A 25,044-nucleotide genomic window follows, 5' to 3' on the forward strand; every position below is an offset into this window, starting at 1 on the left:
TAATTCCCTGTGCTATGCATTAGGTCTGTGTATATCATAGAACCCCTCTTATTTACATGGAAACTATTTTATATATAGTTATAATGCCTCTTAAAGAGAATTAATAATGTATACATGTTTCAATACTCAAGTCAGAGACAAAGTGACCTGCTCAGTGCTACCAGAAAACATTGAATATAATCCTAGATTGACCCTTTGTATGTGGCATTGTTATTTTTTGATGATTTGCTTATAACTTGTCCCTTGTCCTCTCACCTGCTACAGTTCTTTACTCAAAGCAACATTTTAGTAAACACTTATTGCTGATGCATTTTAAATTTCAATGCATTAGCAATTGCTATAGCTATCAACCAACATTCCTTATCCTTATTCTTTGCTTTTTTTAAACCTTCCTATCATTTATTCTCTATTTTTACCAGGCATACATTAGTTACTTGTTTACCTCCTTTCCCTCACAGAAATTGAATCATACAGTGTGTAGCTCTTTGAGCCTGACTTCTTTAACTTAGCACATTCCATTTAAAATTCATTTGTGTTGTGACAAAAGAAAGAAATTCATCAGTGTCATGTGAATCAGTAGTGTTTTTTTTTTTTAATTTTGCTTTATGTTGTATTAATTAATAGTATTCTGTTTTGTGAATATGTTCTATAATTTATCTATTTACTAGTTGAAGCATTTTGTGGTTATTTGCAGATTTGGGCATTCACATAAAAAGCCATCATAAATATTTGTAAATAGCTATTTGCATTAAGATACATTTTCATTTTGAGGGCAAAGCTTAGGCTTTGTGTTGCTGGGACACATGAAGAGTATATGTTAAATTTAAAAACCGATGATTGGTTGGCTAAATTGCCTGTGTCATTTTGCATTCTCTACCAATTTATGAGCTTTCTAGAATTTAGAATTGTTAGTTTTATAATGATAAGATGGTAATACCTTTGTTCAGCAACTCTAATTTGTGTGTAGTACTATTTCATTGTGGGCTTAGATTGCATTTCTCTAATGACTAATAATGTTGAACACCTTTACCAGAACTCATTTCTGTATCTATCTGTGTGTTGTTAAGGAGGAAATCAGCAGATTCTATGTCTGATCACTAAGAAATAGTCATTTTTGTAGTATTTGACTTGGTGATCATTCTTTGGCTACAAACATGCAAGTCATCCTTCTACTAAGTTCCAGGGGGAATAGGATACCTGGATTGAGCTATTAGAGTTTGGCCATCATTCACAGAAGCAGAAGATATTAAGAATAGGTGGCAAGAACAGAGAGAAGAACTGTACAAAAAACAGCTTCACAACCCAGATATTCATGATGGTGTGATCACTCACCTACAGCCAGACATCCTGGAATGTGAAGTCAAATGGACCTTAGGAAGCATCACTAAAAAACAAAGCTAGTGGAGGTGATGGAATTCCAGTTGAGCTATTTCAAGTCCTGAAAGATGATCCTGTGCAAGTGCTGCTGTCAATATGCCAGCAAATTTGGAAAACTCAGCAGTGGCCATAGGACTAGAAAAGGTCAGTTTTCATTCCAATCCCAAAGAAAGGCAATGCCAAAGAATGCTCAAACTACCCAACAATTGCACTCACCCACATGCTAGTAAACTGATGCTTAAAATTCTCCAAGCCAGGCTTCAGCTTCATACATGAGCTGTGAACTTCCAGATGTTCAAGCCAGTTTTAGAAAAGACAGAGGAACCAGAGATCAAATTGCCAACATCTGCTGGATCATGGAAAAAGCAAGGGAGTTCCAGAAAACCATCTATTTCTGCATTATTATCCCAAAGCCTTTGACTGTGTGGATCACAATAAACTGTGGGAAATTCTGAAAGAGATGGGAATACCAGAGATGGGAATGACCTTCCTCTTGAGAAACCTGTACACAGGTCAGGAAGCAACAGTTAGAACTGGAGATGGAACAACAGACTGGTTCCAAATAGGCAAAGGAGTACGTCAAGGCTGTATATTGTCACCCTGCTTATTTAACTTCTATGCAGAGTACATCATGAGAAACACTGGGCTGGAAGAAGCACAAGCTGGAATCAAGATTGCCGGGAGAAATGTCAATAACCTCAGATATGCAGATGACACCACCCTTATGGCAGAAAGTGAAGAAGCACTAAAAAACCTCTTGATGAAAGTGAAAGAGGAGAGTGAAAAAGTTGGCTTAAAGCTCAGCATTCAGAAAATGAAGATCATGGCATCTGGTCCCATCACTTCATGGCAAATAGATGGGGAAACATTGGAAACAGTAGCTGACTTTATTTTGGGGGGCTCCAAAATCACTGCGGATGGTGATTGCAGCCATGAAATTAAAAGATGCTTACTCCTTGGAAGGAAAGTTATGACCAACCTAGACAGCATATTGAAAAGCAGAGACATTACTTTGCCAACAAAGGTCCATCTAGTCAAGGCTATGGTTTTTCCAGTGGTCATGTATGAATGTGAGTGTTGGACTATAAAGAAAGCTGAGTTCTGGAGAATTGACACTTTTGAACTGTGGTGTTGGAGAAGACTCTTGAGAGTCCCTTGGACTTCAAGGAGATCCAACCAGTCCATCCTAAAGGAAATCAGTCCTGAATATTCATTGGAAAGACTGATGCTGAAGCTGAAACTCCAATACTTTGGCCACCTCATGTGAAGAGCTGACTCATTTGAAAAGACCCTGATGCTGGGAAAGATTGATGTCAGGAGGAGAAGGGGATGACAGAGGATGAGATGGTTGGATGGCATCACTGACTCAATGTACATGGGTTTGGGTGGACTTGGGGAGTTGGTAATGGACAGGGAGGCCTGGAGTGCTGCGGTTCACGGGGTCTCAAAGAGTCGGACATGACTGAGTGACTGAACTGAACTGAACTTCACAAAAGTTGAAATGATCTTACGGAGGGGCCCTTTCAGTTAATTGAATGTACTGTAGTCATTTTCACATCTGCACAGGTAGTAGGGATTGACATGTTTTATACTTATGCATCCTTGTCATATAAATTCCAGAATTTGACTAATTGGAAAGAATAATAAAGGAAAGTGCTAGTGAGATAGAGTAACTAAACTCCATGTGATTTGCCATCAGAGAGTCTGCCAGGATTTAGCATAAGAATATATTTTACTCTCTGACAAGCAAGATGTTCACTGTGTGAATCAATGCTTTTTTTTTTTTTTTTGAAAGTCAGAAACCTCAGTCTCATTGGAGCTGGCTGTAATGTTGTCATACCTGTACCAACAAGGATGGTTGATACACCCCAGGAAAATTCAGAAGACTGTCAGGTAAGTAAAATATCTTGGGATTATGTGTACATATATTTAATGTTCAATCTCTTCAGTATTCAAAGAAAAAAAATGCCATGTGTTTTTTTTTCCCACCACTATAAAGAACATCCAGCTCATACTAGTCTCTGTGTATTAAAGATAGTATGTGATGTACATGAACTTTCTACTTGGTCATTTGTATTGGATAACCCAGTAATCAGAGATTTTGAGTGGGAGTCAAACCAACTGGCAATGCTGGAAGCTGGCAGACAAGCTGTGGCATACTTTCTATGTTTTAAGCCTACAATTCTAATAACTCTTTTAAGTTACAATCCCTGTAACTGAAGATTTTGTGGATTTGATCCCCTGGCAAAGGAAGACAAGCTTCAACCAAAGATGCTCTTTACTCAAGGATATTTTAAGTGCTCATTTTTAGTAGGTCAGTCCCAGTAGAGTGAGAGTGAAAAGCACAGATGACAGAATATTACCAAATTGCTTATTGCTTCAGCAAAGACATAACCATTCACTTATCCATGTGAGATACCACTGTGCCTTATACACACCAATAGAAAAAGGGGTGGGAGTGATTTACTTGGACCACCTTCCCAATCTTCTTTCCTTCACTGGTTAAACTTCTCCCCTCTCAAATTCTAAGTTATATCATCTGGTTACTTATGTTCTTCCTGGGGAAGTCATATCCCATGACCTGTGACCAGATGCTTCACACATCTCTGAAAGTGAGAGGAGGAGCCAGCCACGTCCACCTTGATGCTGATAAACTACAAACAATAACAACTCTCAGTCTCTACAGAAATGACTAAGAAGAAAGAAATCAAGTGAGGCTGAGAGATCTGAGGCAGCACATTAGGGGCATCTGATGCATATTCCATTAGTATTCTTATCTTATTTCCTTTATGAGCTATAAACATAAATAAAGGGTAATGAACACTAAAAAGGGCTATATATAAGTCAACATTCATTTGAAGTTCCTTTTATCACTTAAATCACTGGTCTAAATGAATCATTACATTTTCCATCTACTGAAGTCACTTAAAAGTTTCCTGAAGTGATATTTCCCACTACATCAGGGAAGTAGAATAAGGAAATATCTTTCTTAGGAAAGGAAATTATATATGAAATAATTTATTTCCTTTTTCTAGGCAATATTATTTTAGGGGATATCTATTGCCTGCTATTATTAAATCCTGGTGAGAGAGGGGGCTATTAGGCCACTATTAAATAGTGGGAGGAAATTTCTGTAGTTCATTTCTTTTTTCCTCAAGATATGACAAACATGGTTTGATAAACTGGTCAGAATTATATTTGCATTAACTAGTAATATTTTATACACTCTTAACATCTTTAGGACTTCCCTGGTGGCTCAGATGGTAAAAAGTCTGTCTGCAATGTGAGAGACCTGTGTTCAATCCCTGTGTCGGAAAATCCCTTGGAGAAGGAAATGGCAACCCACTCCAGTATTCTTGCCTGGAAAACCCCACGGATGGAGGAGCCTGACAGGCTACAGTCCATGGGGTTGCAAAGAGTTGTACACAACCGAGTGACTTCACTTTCTTTCCTTTAACATCTTTACTTAATAGGCTGTTGCTATGACACCTTTTTACCAAGAACTGTTACAATATCAAAATGAACTGTTTGATGATCCATGTCATTTGATGTGGCATTTTTTTAACCAAGTTTTATCAGTGTGGTGTATGTATTTATAGGTTTTCTCATCACAGCTGGGGAATATATGTAGCCCAGAACACAGTAAATATACTTCTGCTTCTAATGCAAGAATTTGTAATTAGAATATATAAGGAATGGAAATTTATGAATATATGTGTTTATCTGTGTGAGGAAGAGAAAGAAGTCAGGTATTTTACATGTCAAACTGTTTCTTCCTGCAGTCAAAATTTAACATTCAAGTAATTACCAATATCTTCAGGAGAAATGGCCATCTGCTTTCAAAAAATTCAAAATTAACTTTTAAATACCATCACTTTGTTAGTAATTTTAAGTTGAGTAGTGCATCCTGAGTCTCAAGCCATGATCACCAAGTCAAATACTATAGAAGGACTGCTTCTTGGTTATCAGATAGAGTCAGTAGATTTTCTCAGTAACAAGATAGTTAAAATAGCAGTCAAACTCACAGAAGCAGAGAACAGAATGGTCATTGCTAAGGGACAGGGGAGGGAGAAATGGGGAGATATTGGTCAAAGGAAATAAAGTTTCTTTTATGCAAGAAGAATAAGTTCTGAAGGTCTAATGTACAGCATACATGACTATAGGTAACAATACTGCATTAGATACCTAAAATTTGCTAAAATGGTAAATCATAAGTATTGTTATCATGAAAATAAAGTAATAAAATAAAAGAAGAAAAATACAAAAATAATTTTTTTCAGTGATGTATGTATTAATTCACTTGATTGTGGTGATTATTTCACAATGTATACATATATCAAAACATCAAGTTGTACATCTTTATATCCAATTCTTATTTGTCTATTATCTCTCAGTAAAGATAAGGAGAAAACTAGACTAACAGAGGGAAAAAAACAAAAACAAATTTAAAAAGAAAAAAGGAAACTTGAATTTTTATTCCTATTTGAGGACAACTGCCTTTTCAGAGCAAGGTCATTCAATACTTCAATGATACAACTGATGCACTGTAAAGCAACAATCCCCTCCTTCTTTCTATATTCTCTTTTCCACCAAAGCCTCCAATATACTTTTTTTTAGTTGTATATCAGCCAAGACCAGTTACCAGCACCTCATTATATTCTGACACTCCATTACATTCAGTAGAGCATCCGTAGGTTCATTTGTAAGACAGGTAGGAGAACCTGCACAGCCTGCTCTCGGTGGTAAATGCATCAGCTTTGACAATACGTTCTGTGTCAGACAAGCCACACTCAAGCCTCTCTACAGTAATCCTCATAATTATCACCAATTTCCTATACTCACTATTTATAAAGTCAGAGATTTTTTTCAGTATAACAGGAATTTGTATCCATACTCTATAGACAACTATAAACTTAATACAGATGAGAGAACATACATAGTTTTCAACAGTTCAACATTTATGATTAACTGGAGATCAGCCCTGGGATTTCTTTGGAAGGAATGATGCTAAAGCTGAAACTCCAGTACTTTGGCCACCTCATGCGAAGAGTTGACTCATTGGAAAAGACTCTGATACTGGTAGGGATTGGGGGCAGGAGGAGAAGGGGACAACAGAGGATGAGATGGCTGGATGGCATCACTGACTCGATGGACGTGAGTCTCACTGAACTCCGGGAGTTGGTGATGGACAGGGAGGCCTGGCGTGCTGCGATTCATGGGGTCACAAAGAGTCTGACACGACTGAGCGACTGAACTGAACTGAACTGAACTGAATTCTTTCTAGGTTCAGTCATCCTACTTACGTTGTCCTCCGTTTCCTAATCTTGCTAGGAACAAATTTGTATGATTTTCTTTTTACCACATGACAATGATTCCTTTCTGTATTGCTAACATGCAGATAATCATCCATATATACAACTCAAGCTTAACACTGGGATCTAACTTTTTAGAGCAGTGCCAGCAGCAGCAGCAGCAGCAATAGAACTTTCTGCAATGACGAAATTGTCCAGTGGTGACTATTAACCACATGTGCTATTAAAGACAGGAAATGTGACTGGTGTGACCCAGTTTTAAAATCTATAATTTAAATGTAAATAGTTAAAGGTTCTATAATATGGGCAGTAGTTTGAGAGAGTAAACTCAATTTTCAAAACCATAACCTAAAAAATACACCCAATACATCAAGGCACATTGGAGTCTAAAATTTTGACCAATTATTTGCAATATACAAATTCTATTCCTTGTAACGTAAAAACTTTGGATGAGTTATTGCTTTCAAAGTGTCAGTAAATTAGGATATTTTACCATAAAAAGGGTGAACATTTTTTATCTCCTTACTCTCTGAAATGAGAGTTCCTATGAACAAAACCTTTCACATATTAGGAAAAAATTTAAGAACAAGGAAACATTTGAAAACAACTATTCTCATTTTTATAGCTCAACAGTCCCCACTCTTTTCAAAGAAGCAAAGTAAGGATTGGACAAGGTCACATGACTACTGAGGAATAGTGTGAGTTATAGACTCAGGCATACTGGCTTCTACTTAGTGCTCTTTAGGCTAAACATATCTAATGTGAAATAATCATAATAAGTAGCTGGTTTGTTTTTTTTTTTTAAGAGAATAAAATTTAAAAGACTTGATATTTTAGAAATGAGTTAAAATTAAACATTCCCAAAAGCACTATCTTGAATAGCAGAGCCAGGTTTTCATGAGTGTTTTCAACTAAGAGCTTAATATATGATACGTAAATGGTCTTTTTAGCACTGAGCTTTGGGTCTTGCAAACATTATTCCGTATTGGAGTAATCTAAGAGTCATCACAAACTCAAAGTGGATTTATGGACTCTTAGTTTGTTTACAGTTTCACAGGGAAGCATTTTTCTTCATACATACATTTATACTGTAGTACATAGATCATTTTTATGGCTTAACATGTTTTAAAATGAAAAAAAAAGACAATAATAGAAAACGCCTGTGTTCCCACAAGCACTAATTAACAAGCATAAGATTTTGGCATTTTGTTTTAGAAACTTTAGGTACAAAAGATATTGCAGGAAAAGTTGAAGTTCCTTTTGTTTCCTGCATTGTATTTTCAATATTTTTCAGTTTTACTATTTAGGCGGATTTACTGCCTCCTCATATCCCAGACACAGTTGGCAGAAATAATCTGTTGATTAATCAGGATAATAATTAAAAAAAATCTGAATCTGCTCTTGCTTGGATAAATGAAAGATGTCTATCACAAAGTCTGAAATTACTTAAAGATCCATTGGATAGAATGAAGAAATAAATGCTTGGGTAAAAGGCCACATACAACTTTCTAGCTATTACATTCATTCTCCACTGCAATCATTCCAGAGATTGCCCTAGCTTTCCTTCCAAGGTTTACTTTACATAAGAAAACAGACTAACGTCGAGAATATTTTGAGAGTTCTGTCTGTTTCTTGTTCTCAATTCTTGATTTGCTATTTCTGCAGAATTTAGACTAGTCCCTTAATTGATTTTGGCATATAGAAATTATAACAAACTAGCTGAAGTTTCAGTGAATTAAAACAAACAGTATTTCTGGTGGTGAACAAATTGTCTTTAGAGTTGTCATTACTGGAGGAAATAAATCTGGTCTTGGTATTAGAATCATGGAAATTTGATTTTAATTCCAAATTTTATTTCTGGCTTATCTAGTTGTGATCTTATGTGAGATGTACAAGTTTCCTCTGAGGTAACTTTCTTTCTTTCTAATAATTTGGCCAAATTAAATGAGACTAAAAAGGTGAAAGAGCAAAAGAGAGTATTAGTAATATAGGAAGCTATCAATAATTATTAGATAAATACCCAATAAGTGATTTTGGTGACTCAAAACTCTTACTGCTTGCACAATACTTAGATACTTGAAATGAATACTCTTATGACAGTAATTCTATGGAAGAACTACAAAGAAAAACAGATTTCTTACATGGAATCACTTTTTTTTTTTAATTGATTATTTGTAGGTCAATAAGACTAACCCTTAAAATATACTGGAGACTATTATACTCAAAGACCTTTAGCAAATACACTTTGGGGCTACAAAAGTTAAACAATGTTTTGTTGTTCTCTTTGCAACAGAAAGAGAAAACTAACAAGTATTTTTCTTTCTATTTTCAGTTTACCATTTCCTAGATTGGAAAACATTATACCTATTAACTAACATCCATAAAATGCCTTAAGTTCCAACTGGTTCCTCAATTAGAATTTTACAAAGGGACATGAAATTCATTCACCTTTTTTGGATTCAGTAACTTAATTAGTAAAATCATTTATTATCACTAATTTACATGCCAGAAAGTCAGCCCAAAATAGTTAAATTTCATTATGTTTATTAAACAAGATTTGTTTAGTATGCATACCATGCCTTATGTTATTTAAATATGCATTACTAATTTCAAGAGCAATCTGCTTTGTATATAAAATTCTTTAATTCTCGCAAACAATAAAAATGATTAATTCTATTTAATGGTTACTAATTGTTAAGTTACTACATTCTTTAAATACATCAGGAAGTAGGTATGGTCATTATCAATTTAGCAGGTAAAGACCTTGAAGTTTAGAGAGGTTAAATAAGTTTTAAATGTCAAAGAGCTAGTAAATGATGTCGGGCAGTGTCTAATTCTGCAACTTCTTCCCTAATATGCTGTACTATATTAACATTTTTATGATACATATTTAATCACTTTACAAAATTGTTTTAAAATTAAATACCTGCACATCATTCTACATTACTATTAATTATATATTTTAGGTTGTGTGCATGCTACATTGCTTCATTCATGTCTGACTCTTTGAGAGCCTATGGGCCATTGCCCATCAAGTCATCCCTATGCAGATTCTCCAGGCAAGAATACTGGAGTGGGTTGCCATGGTCTCCTCCAGGGGATCTTTCCAATCGAGGGGTCAAACACACATCTCTTATGTCTGTCTCCTGCATTAGCAGCCAGGTTCTTTATCACTAGTGCTACCTGGGAAGCCCATATTTTAGGTTACGGCTAGTATGATAAGAAAAGAACATATAATCAGAAAAATTTTAAATCTGACTTGCAAAGTAAACAGCTGCTTACATAGAAAAGTAGATTTATAAAATATGAATTATATGTTAAAAATAGAGAATAGTTTGTTAAATTAGTAAAAAAGTATTTATATATGGTACATAAAAATATTTCATAGGAAAGGATAGTACTTACATAGTTCAAACTAAGAGGTGTTATTGAAAGACATAAAATGAGATATCAAGAGTAAATGCTTTTAGAATATCAGATTTACTATTGTAAAAGTCTATTAATGTAATGTAATTAATGGAACTCTAATCAGGGTTCAGAGTTTAAGGAAAAAAAAAAAAGAATGATTTTAAATTCCAAAATAAGAAAAACAGTTAAATAAAAGCCAAATCCATTTTGAAAAAGCAAAATTTTAGGAAGGGCTATGACATCATAAATCATCTGCCTGCAATGTAGAAGACCCAGGCTGGATTCCTGGGTTGGGAAGACAACCTGGAGAAGGAAGGGGCAACCCCCTCTAGTATTCTTGCCTATAGAATCCCATGGACAGAGGAGTTTGGGGGGCTACAGTCCATGGGGTCTCAACAGTCGGACACGACTTGGCAACTAAACCCACCAACTATGAGATCATAAAATTTACCAAAAGTCTACTTCATTCAAACTAGTATAATATTGGCACAGGATAAATTAACTATTACAATATAAAATATAGGAATTGTGCTAAATATGTTGAGGAAACTATTCTATTACAAAGATCATTTTATTTCAATTAAAATAATTCAATTAATTAATTATTTCAATTAATTAAACTTAAAAGCTTTTGTACAAAAAAGGAAACTATAAGCAAGGTGAAAAGACAGCCTTCAGAATGGGAGAAAATAATAGCAAATGAAGCAACTGACAAATAATTAATCTCAAAAATATATAAGCAACTCCTACAACTCAACTCCAGAAAAATAAATGACCCAATCAAAAAATGGGCCAAAGAACTAAACAGACATTTCTCCAAAGAAGACATACAGATGGCTAACAAACACATGAAAAGATGCTCAACATCACTCATTATCAGAGAAATGCAAATCAAAACCACTATGAGGTACCATTTCACACCAGTCAGAATGGCTTCGATCCAAAAGTCTACAAGCAATAAATGCTGGAGAGGGTGTGGAGAAAAGGGACCCCTCTTACACTGTTGGTGGGAATGCAAACTAGTACAGCCACTATGGAGAACAGTGTGGAGATTCCTTAAAAAACTGGAAACAGAACTGCCTTATGATCCAGCAATCCCACTGCTGGGCATACACACTGAGGAAACCAGAAGGGAAAGAGCCACGTGTACCCCAATGTTCATCGCAGCACTGTTTATAGTAGCCAGGACATGGAAGCAACCTAGATGCCCATCAGCAGATGAATGGATAAGAAAGCTGTAATACATATACACAATGGAGTATTACTCAGCCATTAAAAAGAATACATTTGAATCAGTTCTAATGAGGTGGATGAAACTGGAGCCTATTATACAGAGTGAAGTAAGCCATAAAGAAAAACACCAATACAGTATAATAATGCATATATATGGAATTTAAAAAGATGGTAACAATAACCCTGTATACGGGACAGCAAAAGAGACACTAATGTATAAAACAGTCTTTTGGACTCTGTGGGAGAGGGAGAGGGTGGGATAATTTGGGAGACTGGTATTGAAACGTATAATATCATATATGAAATGAGTCGCCAGTCCAGGTTTGATGCATGATACTGGATGCTTGGGGCTGGTGCACTGGGACTACCTGGAGGGATGGTATGGGGAGGGAGGAGGGAGGAGGGTTCAGGATGGGGAACACATGTATACCTGTGGCAGATTCATTTTGATATATGGCAAAACCAATACAATATTTTAAAGTTAAATAAAATAAAATTAAAAAAATAAAAGAGAATTGAATTATTGTTAATTATATTTACTTATATTAATTTGCAAGAAAATTAATATAATTTATTGTTTTATATTTATGTTTATATATATGCATATATATATAATGACACTTGGATGTATAGAATATGACCAAAAAAAGAAAAACAGTAAGGATAAAAATAATCCAGGAGCCAATAAAGGAAATATAGCTCAACTGACTAAAAAAAAATATTGTTTTGTTAGAGTATAACAGAATTGATATGCATAAACTACAAATATTTAAAGTCTAAAATTTGCTCAGTTTTGACTTACATGTGAAATCCTCACCACAGTCATGATAATGAAGGTATCCATTAGCTCAAAAACTTTCTTATACTCCTTTATAATTAATCCTTCCTTTCCTTTTTAAAATTGCTTTCTGTCACTGATTATTTTCTATTTTCTAGACTTTTATATAAATGGAATTATACAGAATCCATCTGGATTCTTTCACTCAGCATAGTTATTTTGAGATTTCTCCATGTTGCTGTACCAATCATTTCTTTCATTTTACTGCTAAATTCTATTGTATGACTACATCACAATTGGTTTACTAATTCACTTGTTGATGCATATTTGGGCTGTTTTCAATTTTATTCATTTTGAATTATCTTTGTCATGCAAAACCACGGCAAGTACGGTTGCACTATAAGTTTATCTATAAGTGCATTCCCTACGTCCCTCACCAGGCAGAATGTGGGCACAACCAGAGCCTGGACTTGGCCCCTACTTGCCTGCCCTCTGGCAGAGGGTCACATTTGTCCAGCTCCACGGTCCTGTGACTGTGGAGAGAGGACCTGAAGGATGCTCAGGGCCATTCATGGTTGAATAGGGTCTGCTGGTGCCATTGAGGGTCCCCGCCGGAGTCTGTTTCCACCCTGAGTGAGGTGGAGGGCAGACTCTCCCACCCATCCACCCAGCTTTGGACCAAGAAAGGCTGCCGGGCCCAAGGCCATTCCCAGAGTGTCTGCTCCCAGCCTCCCACTTGTCCCCTACAGCTTTCTGGTTCCTGGCCCCCCAGGACGTCCCCGTCAAGACAGACCTCGCACTACAAGGCTTTCTCTGCCGCACCCCCACCTTGCTACCAAACCCACATCTGCACTCAAGGGTCATCCACCCCTTGCCCCTGGAGTCCCAGCACAGGTGGGAGAGCAGTGTCGGCCACCAGGGCTCAGTGCTTTGTGTAAACTATAAGTTTAACTTTAGCTCAAAGCTTTGAGTCTCACTTGCCAACTGCCTAGTTGAAATAGTCTATAGAATTAGCAGGAACTCAAAATGGATTTACAGACTATTTTTATACCTGTAATGACTTATTTGCTCCCCCATATAAGTTCATTCTCTATTATAATTTAAATGTTTTACAGTGCACAAAAAAGAAAAAGGGCAATAAAAAGCACCTATATTTCTACAATCAATAATTAATAAGCTTAATTTTTGTCTTTTTTGTTGTTTTAGATATTTTAGTAATAAAATATAGGTTTAATGAAAAGTGAAAGTCACTCAGTCATGTCCAGCTCTTGCGATTCCATGGACTATACAGTCCATGGAATTCTCCAGGCCAGAATGCTGGAGTGGGTAGCCTTACCCTTCTCCAGGGTATCTTCCTGACCCAGGAATTGAACTGGGGAATCCTGCATTGCAAGTAGATTCTTTACCAAGTGAGCTATCAGGGAATCCCAAAATATAGATTTAAATTATTTCAAATATAACATGTTAATAAATAGCAAAGTCAAATAAAAAAGCAAAACACAGACTAGAAGATGTATTTGCAGGAAATGTGACAGAAAATGGTTATTACATATAATAGATATATTCAAAATAGGTCAATTTTTCAAGTTTTTTAGTTTTTCATATGTGACAGACTGTATTACTTTTTTTATATTAAACATTTAAAATGTTCCTTTTCCTATTTTATATCCTCTTCCTTTTTTCATCTTTCCCTTTTCCTCAACCTTGAAATCTCGAAATAATTCAACTCTAAAGCTAGTGACAGAAGCTGAGCAAAAGTAGTACAGTTTGTCCCTCAATCCTGACTCCTACAACAGAACTCAGAGTGGTTTAGGATTCCAAGTGGGGTGAGAAGGACGTTCACGTGGAAATGCTGGCATCCTTCCTTGTTTAGTGGATGAGAACCAAGTAGGGCAAAGAGGAAATCTACTCTTGGCTTATTGTGGAGATTGAGAGTCTGAGTATGGGGACAGGTCATCCTAACTAAGGAGCTGCTGGAATGTGGTGGTAGAGCCCAAGCAGGACAAGGATAACGTTCACACAGAGGAGGGAGTGGAAGTTGAGATGGGAAACTGCTATTAAATTGGACAAATGATCAAGTAATACCTTTTATTAAATACAGAGAAACACAGTTTTCTCAATGTTAAGCAATGGAATTACAATACAAAACTATGATATTAATAGGAATTTTGAGTATTGGTTTGTGTTCACAGTTTTCAATTTAAATAGATATAATAAGATGATTGATAAACTGAAAGTAAAAATGTACAGAGTTGTGCGTGTGTGTCTATGTAGCCAGGGAACAGAATTTGATATCAATAAGTGGACCTCTAACAATTATATTTTAGTTTCTAAATTTTCTACTAAAATAAATTAGAACTGCTTGGGCAAAAAGTTAATTCTAGGATTGAGTAGGAAAAGCACAAGAAAGCCTGGCACTCCTTATTGTGCAAAAAAAATGCCAAAGGAATAACAGAAAAATGACGAAGAACATAAAGCCAGATTGAATGGCCAAACTGGGGATACTCTGAATACTCAAAAGATGATTATGATCCAATGAATACAAAGAAAACAAAATTTCATGAGCATGTGGTGTGTGTAATTTTATGAACAGTGGGATTTTTACAGAGCTTCAAATTCTTCAAATTACATCTTTCCCCAAATCCTAAAAATGAAGGAAAAGAAAATCTTTATAATAGAGAAATGAAATATTCCAACTATCAAGTAATCAACATAAAAACCAGTAAAGGGATATACTAGAGCTGTATACCACCTGAAAAGATACAGTGAAAGAACATACCACTTCAGTGATATTCTTGCTGAAAATACATGAGTATAATCATGAGAAGACACTAGAAAAATATAAATTAAGGGACAACCCTAAACAACTGACATTCAATCCTCAAAGCCAAAGAAAAATAACTCTAGAATAAGAATAACTCTAGAGAGGAGACTAAAAAGGCATGGCATCTAAATGTATTTACTGATTATTAACAGTAGCTATTTAATAGAAGGGTTTCCCTGGTGGCTCAGTGATAAAGAACCCATTGCCAATACAGGAGAGGCTGGTTCAATCCTTGGGCTGAGAAGATCCCCTTGAGGAGGAAATGGTAATCCACTCCAGTATTCTTGCCTGGGAAATCCCATGGACAGAGGAGCCTGGCAGGCTACAGACCCTGGGGTTGCAAAAATTCGGACATGACTTAGTGACTCAACAACAACAACAGTGTATATATACATATACAATACAAATATATGTGTGTATATATATGACTATTATTCAGTCATAAGAACAGGAAATCCTTCCACTTGCAACCCCATGGATAGATCTTGAAGGCATTATGCTAAGTAGAATAAATAAGAGAGAAAAAAAAAAACAAATACTGCATTTAATTTATATGTGGGATCTAAAAAAGAAGTTATACTCTTAGTAACAGAGTAGAGAAGTGGTTGCAGTGGCTCAGAGATGAGGTAAGAAAAAATGAGGTTGGTAACAGAGTACAAATTTTCAGCTATAAGCTAATGTCTGAGGTTCTAACGTAAAACATGGTGACTATAGTTTATAACACCATAGTATATAATTGAAATTTGTGAGAGGAGTAGAAAAATAAGACACATATGTGAGATGTGAGGTGATAGATTTGTTAATTAACTAAATTGTGGAATTCCTTTCACAGTATATTGCAAAATTATATCAAATAACCACTATATGTACTTTCAATGTCTTTGATGTTGTTGAGTCCCTAAGTCATGTCTGACTCTTTGAGGCCCCATGGAGAAGGCAATGGCACCCCACTTCAGTACTCTTGCCTGGAAAATCCCATGGACAGAGGACCCTGGTAGGCTGCAGTCCATGGGGTCGCTAAGAGTTGGACACAACTGAGCAACTTCACTTTCACTTTTCACTTTCATGCACTGGGGAAGGAAATGGCAACCCACTCCAGTGTTTTTGCCTGGAGAATCCCAGGAAAGGTGGAGCCTGATGGGCTGCCGTCTCTGGGGTCGCACAGAGTCGGACATGACTGAATTGACTTAGCAGCAGACTGTAGCCTGCCAGACTCCTCTGTCCATGGGATTTCCCAGGCAAGAATACTGGAGTGGGTTGCCATTCCCCGTCTATGGAATTTTCCACACCCAGGGATTTAACCACATCTCCCGCATTGGCAGGCAAGGCCTCCACCACTGAGCCCACCAGGGAAGCCCTTGGAGTTTAATTGATAAATACAACTCATATTTGTGAAACTCTAATAAAGCAGAAACAAATAAATGCAATAAATGGTTCTGAAATGGGTCATTTTGCTTTATAGGATATTATTGGGAGATTGTAAAATTTAATTGATCTGAGAAATTAGATATTAGTAATTATCAGTGCTAATTTTTAATTGTTGAATTATCTAGTCTTCCTGTTTCTCTCTTTTTCTGTACAGGAGAATGTACATGTTTATAAGAAAAATACACTATAGTATGTAGAGATGATGAGGCATCAGATCAATAATTTACTCCTAAATAGTTGAAGAAAAATTATTCTTTATATTGTAATTCTAATTTTTCTACAGGCTTGTGACTATTTTATGTTTTTAAATAAAAAGGTAATATTTAAGTGAAGACAAATGAAAATACTATTGCTATGATGCAATATGAAAACAAAGAGAATAGTTAAAATTAACATTTTGAATAATTTTTAAGCAAATGTAAACATTAAACAACATCATTACCATTTATAGTTACCTAAATTAATTCATCTGCAATCCAATGATTTATAATTATATGCCTAAATAGCTCACATTACAGTCTGTTTATATGTGTTTAAATTAATTACATAGTCAATGAGTTCCTCTCATATATCCTGGATAATCCTTATTAATTTCTCCTCAATGAATCCATGATGCTTAATTTGGTTAAGCAAATACCTTTACTATCATAAATTAATGCATGTGATGTACTTAATATTCACAGTGAATTTTATCTCATATAAAACAATACTGATGGATTAAAGGTGTTCCAGGCAAGAAAAATAATTTCAAAATCTATTATTATGTTGAATATAATTATTTTATTCAGTCTATAGCAGTGTGTCTGCTCATTAGGGAACTTTTAAAAAATCAATTATAATGAACCGATATGTCAGGAAAATGTTAAGGATTAGTATTTTTCAATGATTTGTGCACTAATTTAGAGGGAGAATAGATTTAGATTAAAAGTTGTGAGTACCTTGACAACCAGTCTCCGCCGTTTTGTCTTAACCTCTTTTTAAGAACATAAATGAATTTCATGTGCGTGCTTTCTGCTCACAGCACAGTTTACCACTTGTCTGCCGATATCCTTTCCTATGGAGATAGAGAAAGGGTCCCTTTGAAAATGCGGGTCACAAATACCATCAGTTATTTCAATGGGAGTTCAGTATTTGGACAGGAAAATGAGGACTAAGGAGAAAGTATCTGATTCAAAGTTGAGGGAAAACATTTGTTGTCTGTAGGCCTCATGCAGAGAAGACTGAATCCATTGATAGGGATAGGCTTATTGGTACCACATGTTTTGGGAGACAGGCTCCGCTTCATGAAGCCTCTCTGATTAGACAGTGCCACACCTGTCAGGGTTCTGCGATGATGAGTCAGGGCTTCCTAGCTGCAGGACTGGCCACAGGTAGACATTGTACTTCCCTTTGTGGGCTACAGTCCATGGGTTACAAAGAGTCAGACAAGACTGAGTGGCTTCACTTTCACTATATTATCTCAAAAACTTAATAACATCCTATTTCAAGTGACAATCTAATCTCAACAATTACCTCCAATAATAAAGGTAAGATGTAGTTGAAATGAAACCTCTATGTGAAAGTAGTAGCAAGCTTAGGAAAGGCATTTCTCCAGGATGTTACTACTATGGAGATGTGATCATATATAAAGCCACTAAGAGGAATCTGGCAATAGACATGTAGTGACTATAATACATAATATCTAGCATGGATATGGAGAAGGCAATAGTACCCCACTCCAGTACTCTTGCTTGGAAAATCCCATGGATGGAGAAGCCTGGTAGGCTGCAGTCCATGGGGTTGCTAAGAGTCGGACATGACTGAACGACTTCACTTTCACTTTTCACTTTCATGCATTGGAGAAGGAAATGGCAACACACTCCAGTGTTCTTGCCTGGAGAATCCCAGGGATGGGGGAGCCTGGTGGGCTGCCATCTGTGGGGTCACACAGAGTCGGACACGACTGAAGTGACCTAGCAGTAGCAGCAGCAGCAGCATGGATATGTAAAGAAAATAATTCTCCAAAGATTCTCGAAAATGATTACATATGAGATCCTGATGAAATGTTAAACTTTTTATTAAAAGTAGGTGGGTCCCTAGCTAAATATGTTTTGTAGTGTTCATGAAAATGGGATTTAATAGGCTTGTAAAATTGGGAAACACCAGGAATAATTTTAAAAGAAGAAAACAATTCTAACCTTTCAAATACTGCAGGTGAAGTTTTGAAAGTAAATTTTGCCTCCCTCCCAAAATATGCCAAAAGTTTTCGTACTATAGATAGAACCTTTTCTCCTTTGCCATTAGTCCAGTTGCACTTGTTCATAGGGTTCTGCTTCCTCGAGCCTCTCACCCAGGACTTGAGACACAGTTCATAGAGTGAAACGGCTGCCTACACCTCAGCTCTGGAGCCGCATGCAGAAGCTGTCCTCAGCACTCAATCCAAAATGGCTGCAGGATGCAGGAGGTTGTGCCCTGAGATGATGCGCCTGCGCTGTTATCTGGAGTGTGAGTGCAGGAGCACCACAGCTGTACCCTATCTAGGAGAACTCTGCCCCTTTCCCAATTATAAGATCCCTATAAATTTGCCTGGCAGCTGGGGAAAGCGCATACTCTATATGGTAGACATATCTTCCCATTTATTCCATGATAACCTATATGAGAAAATCTTGAATGAATATATGTATATGCATAACTGAATCACTTTGCTGTACACTTGAAACTAACACAACATTTTAAGTCACATATAGTTCAATAAAACAAATATTAAAAGAATACAACTTTCCTTTTCTTCTGAACTGAGCTTGGTCTCCTAAAGTTCTGAACAACTCAGGGCAGGAGGACCCTTATAGGGGCCCTAATGGAAAGGATCAGTAATAGATACATTGGATAAAATTAAACTATCTTCCTGAGAAATGGCAAATATTCACTTTAAATTATGAAACAAAAATATACATATTTAGTGCCATACTGATGACATTCCATAAAAATTAACTGAGTTATATCTCTTTAAGACCATTCTTTTTTAAAGCAACACTTTTTATTTATCATCATAAGCATGCATAACTCTACAGTAGAAAGACACTACAGAATTCTAATATTTAAATAAAAACTATAGTTAGATACCATACAGGAAATTTCTGGAGTTTTTGTGCTTGAACAGAAATAAATTCCATATAAGTTAATTTATGTCATGTAAATAGGCCATTCTTTGATAAATAATGCTTTTGATAAAGTTAACTTTATTGAATGAGCAGCTCTACTTAAGTGAAGTGTTTTAGCCACTTTCATATAAATAATATACTCTTGGAAAATTTAGGACACCTGGTTAGATAGAAAATAGTTTATACATATTGTAAGACACCTAGTTGGGTAAAAATAAAGGAGGAAATAATGATATTTGAAATTTCTGCTAAAACATAGATTTTTTAAAACCATTTTGGTTTTAAAAATGGTTTTTTTAAAACCATTTAAAACCATTGATGATTGACTTGGGAAAAGCTATACGTATTTAATATACACAACTCAAAGACTTTGGGGATAAGGATACATTCATGAAATCATTACCACCAAGACAATAAATGAATGTTTTCTCCCAAAGATTCCATTTACCCATTATTATTGTTGTTGAAGAGCTTTTTTTTTTTTTAGTTTTAAAGAACTGTAATATAAATTTTATTTTACATTGGAGTATAGTTGATTAACAATGTTGTGATAGTCTCAGTATACAGCAAAGTGACTCAGCCAACATATACATGTAGCCACTCCCTTTCAAACCCCCCTTCTATTTAGTCTGTCATAACTGAGCAAAGTTATCTGTGCTATACAGTAGTGAAGACCATTATTTTTGAATACAATTGTTTTTACCTAAAATAACATAATGTATGATTAAAACAACAACTTATTTGTTGTGAACATTCAGGCTCTTTGCTATGGATCATGGCAAGATAGTTTTGTATATTTTTTTCCTTACATTTTCTAGTTGCTCTGCTATAGTGAAGATTCAATTCCAAGTTTTCTAATTTGTCAGTGACTGTAATAAAGCAGATCCAACTCACAGTGCAGGTTAGCTGTAGGTGAGTCAAAATTATTAGTAGTTATATTGATCCTCAGATTTCTTTTTAGGAAATGACAGTGCTGCTACAATTGAATGAAGATGGCAGTGACAAATCAGCAAAGTGCTGGCTCACTGATTATATCCTATTCTGACAAGACCAATAGATATAGAAGTAGCATTGATTTTGCTCCCTAATTTTCTCTTGTCCTTTCCAATGAGAAATACCATACCCAATGCACCAGGATATGACTAACATGTAGCACTGTAGCATCCATGATTCCAGAGTTGAAGAGCTATAGACAGCTAGTTCAATGGGACTCTGATCAGGGGCCTCTTATAGTCACAGTTTATACAGTAACATGAACATTATCATCATCAGTCTTTGAAATTCTGTAATTGAAACTGGTAAAAAAAAAAAGTGTATATATACCTTTCTATCATGTTCACACTTACCCAAGGTACAAAAGCCTATGAATATTTGGGATGACAAACAACACAGGATCACATAGTTGCAAAAACGTTGAGTGTATATTATCTGCTGCTTTGGAGTAACAGTTCAAATTCCTATCAGTTTTGTTGAGACAGGCTCGACAAGCAGGGTTTCTGAAAACAAAATACTGTAAAAGAATGAGAAACAAGACACAAGAATCCAGTGCAAAGCGAGGATCAGGGGACCAACACCGCTCCAAGGTGGAGGTGCTGACACTGAATCCAAGTCAGCTTAATTATACTTTCAGCCGTGAAGGAAAGAATATGCGGGGAGTTAAGCTATAACCTATGTGGCCTTCAGGGCCGAAGAACAAAGTGATCATTAACCACTGAGTAACTAAGAAACAGTAATCAATAAAAAATCAGTAACTAGACTAATATTTTTATCTATAGATTTTCCACCAGATACATAAAACATGTGACTATGAGACGCCAGTTGAGAAAAAGTCTGGGGTCGGTTTTCTGACTCTAGGATCATACCTTGTTTTCAAGACTGTGAACTGTGCCCTCTGGACTTTTTCCAAGAGTCTCATGCCTTATAGAAACCAGTTTATCAATAATTATAATTTTCTTTTGTGGTCCTTGCCGGGGCCTGCTGTTCTTTTATCTTCTTGTCTTCTACACAGTTTCAATGATTTTCATGTCTAAATAGAAATGGAGTATTCACTGTATCAAATTACAAATATTTTACACATTTATTCAACATTTTCTTTATCTAATATGTTGAAAACTATCACTAGGATTTGTTCTAGAATTAAAAATAGTGCAAGTGTTACTGAGAATACTTTGTAGACTTATAGAAGGGATTTTAAGCCATATGCAAAATTTTTATCTGCTATCTTTGAAGCATTCAGAAGACAAAACAATCACAAATGTTAAAAATTCTTTGTGCTACCAGAGGTAAATCTTTGACGTTAACTTTGGAGCTTAGGACTACATGACTGTGCAGGGGTGCACATGTATGCATGTGTGTGTGAGAAAGGGGAAGGGGGACTGTGGCACTACCTGCTTTTTCAATATACAAAACAAAGCAAAATTCTATTCTGGACTGGTGGATTTGTAGACATTGGGCAGCAAACTTGCATTCAGTGGTATAAAAGTTCCATTTCTGGATGCAAAAGTTATTATGAGGACAGTGGATTTGGGCTTCCATTGAGAGGTTCTTAGGAACCAGACATCAAATTGCCAACATCCTCTGGGTCATCAAAAAAGCAAGAGAGTTCCAGAAAAATATCTATTTCTACTTTATTGACCATGCCAAAGCCTTTGACTGTGTAGATTATAATAAACTGTGGAAATTCTGAAAGAGATGGGAAAACCAGACCACCTGACCTGCCTCTTGAGAAACCTGTATGCAGGTCAGGAAGCAACAGTTGGAACTGGACACGAAACAACAGACTGGTTCCAAATAGGAAAAGAAGTACATCAAGGCTGTATATTGTCACCTGCTTTTTTAACTTATATGCAGAGTACATCATGAGAAATGCTGGTCAGGATGAAGCACAAGCTGGAATCAAGATTGCTGGGAGAAATATCAATAACCTCAGAAATATTAATAACCTGCAGATAACACCACCCTATAGCAGAAAGTGAAATAACTAAAGAGAGTCTTGATGAAAGTGAAAGAGGAGAGTGAAAAAGTTGGCTTAAAGCTTATGGCATCCGGTCCCATCATTTCATGGCAAATAGATGGAGAAACAGTGGAAACAGTGGCAGACTTTATTGTTTGGGGCTCAAAAATCACTGCAGATGGTGACTGCAGCCATAAAATTAAAAGATGCTTGCTCCTCAGAAGAAAAGTTATGACCAACTTAGACATCATATTAAAAAGCAGAGATATTACTTGGCCAACAAAGATCTGTCTAGTCAAGGCTATGGTTTTTCCAGTAGTCATGTGTGGAAAGGAGAGTTGGACTATTAAAAAAGCTGAGCGCCAAAGAATTGATGCTTTTGAACTGTGGTGTTGGAGAAGACTCTTGAGAGTCCCGTGGGCTGCAAGGAGATCCAACCAGTCCATGCTAAAGGAGATAAGTCCTGGGTGTTCATTGGAGGGACTGATGTTGAAGCTGAGACTCCAATACTTTGGCCATCTGATGTGAAGTTTGAAGGGATTTTCCAGGCAAGAGTACTGGATTGGGTTGCCATTTCCTTCTCCAGAATGAAAAGCACTGCATGGCAATTTAAAATGACATTCAAAAAGTAGCAACTAGTTAAAAAACAGGCTTTTTAATGATTCTTCAGTAGTACTGAGGAGGTGCTGGACTGTTGAGTCTTAAGAGAAAAATGTAGTCTAAGAATGCAGTTTAGATATTAATGGAAAAGACACCCACATATGGCTCACTCAGATCATTGGGCTACAGTGCAGGTGCTGACTCTTGATGGCATTCCATTCCGCTATCACTTATCCATACATCATGCAATACAGGGAAAATGCCTATACACTGCCCTTTAAAGCATATGCCATTTGTTTCTGTTTATCATCACCTTCACCACAACCAGACCAGGCCAAGCCACCATCTACACCTGAGTTATTGTAGTGTTTTCTATGAGTTCTCCTTACTTCCTATTTTATCTCCATTACAACCTTCTCTATACACAAATTATATTTTTAAATGTAAATCAGATCATATCACTCACTTGTCCCAAACAGTTTTATTCCATTTTACTCTTATAAAGTAATTCAAGTATCTTAACATTATTTATAAGACCCTGACTCCTGCCTAATGTGTCACTCCTTGATACTCTCTCTGCTTTAGTAGTAAAAAAGTTTTTGCAATTCCTCAAAGGCATTACTTAGCACCTTTATGCTTCTGTTTCTCACTGCACATCTTCCCATAACATGTTCCTTCACACAGCTTCACATAGCTCTATTCTTCCTGAAATAGATTTCCCAACATTCTCTCTACTTTTTTTTCAAAGTACATATTGATTTAAAAAAAAAAAAAAACTTTTGTGGTATTTTTTTCTTTTTATTATAATCTTAAATAAACCAAAGAGAAGTTGAAGGAATTCAGGAATTCCTATATATCCTTTATTATGATTCAACAGTTGTTTACATTTTGTCTGTTTGCTTTTTCATTATTATTCTCTCTATATACCTATATCTATCTCCATAAGTCAGTATAGTAGTTATATTTCCCACCAAAATTGTTAAAAAAATACAAAATAAGGAAATTTAGCATTGATTTTTATTTAATCAATTATCCATATTTAAATTTTTGAAATTGTCATAATATTGTCCATTGTATTTTTCTTTGCCTTTTCAGGGTCTATCATCCATTTAATTGTTATGTCTCAAGTGTTTGAGAGTCTATGGACAGGCTGTTTTGTGTTGTTGTTTACTGCTAATCCCATTAATTAGAACTTGTGAGGCAACATAGCACTAAGTTTATAATCATGGGCTCTAGAGGGCTGGCTTGGTCTTGCCATCCATCAGCTGTGTAAACTATGGCAGGTGATATAAATTCTCTGTGATCCTAGACTCTTCTTTTGTAAGATAAGGATGATGGCAGTCATTTTCCAGGGCTGAAGTATGATTAAAAGAATTTATGCATAAGTGCTATATTAATCTCTGCTATACAGTAAGCATTATATGTCACTGTAAAACACAATATCTGGCCAATACCTGGCAATCAGCAAACAGCTGCTGAATGAATAAATAGATTTGGTGATACATGATATAGTATAGATTTCACACATATCCCAGATCCTTACAATTAAAGTTTCAGAAGGATGATACTGATCATTGATGTGGAGGGAGAGGAAATTCTGTGGTCATTCAATAATGCCGGCTGACTGAAGCCCTGCTATTGTGAATATATGGTTTCCAAGGTCACTTGGGATATCGTATGTCACCAATACAAGGGGGAAAATGGAATCAAAATGGTGAAAAAGCTCATGAAGGTTATTTATGGACCAGGTCTATAACATGAATAAATATATTTTTTTTGCTAGAACTCAGCCAAATGCCATACCTAACAATAAAAGAAAAAGGCAGATGTGGTTTAGCTATGAGCACAGAAATATTAATAACAGAAAGTTATTCTAGTGAACAGCCATACAGACTGAAAACCATAAAAACTGTTTAAAAATAAGTAAACAAAGATGAAAAATAGCATTTATTAATCATATTCAAGGTGGTAGAAATTCTGCACCTACTACA

Source organism: Bos taurus, chromosome 8 (genome assembly GCF_002263795.3).
Source record: "Bos taurus isolate L1 Dominette 01449 registration number 42190680 breed Hereford chromosome 8, ARS-UCD2.0, whole genome shotgun sequence".
Lineage (NCBI taxonomy): Eukaryota > Metazoa > Chordata > Mammalia > Artiodactyla > Bovidae > Bos > Bos taurus.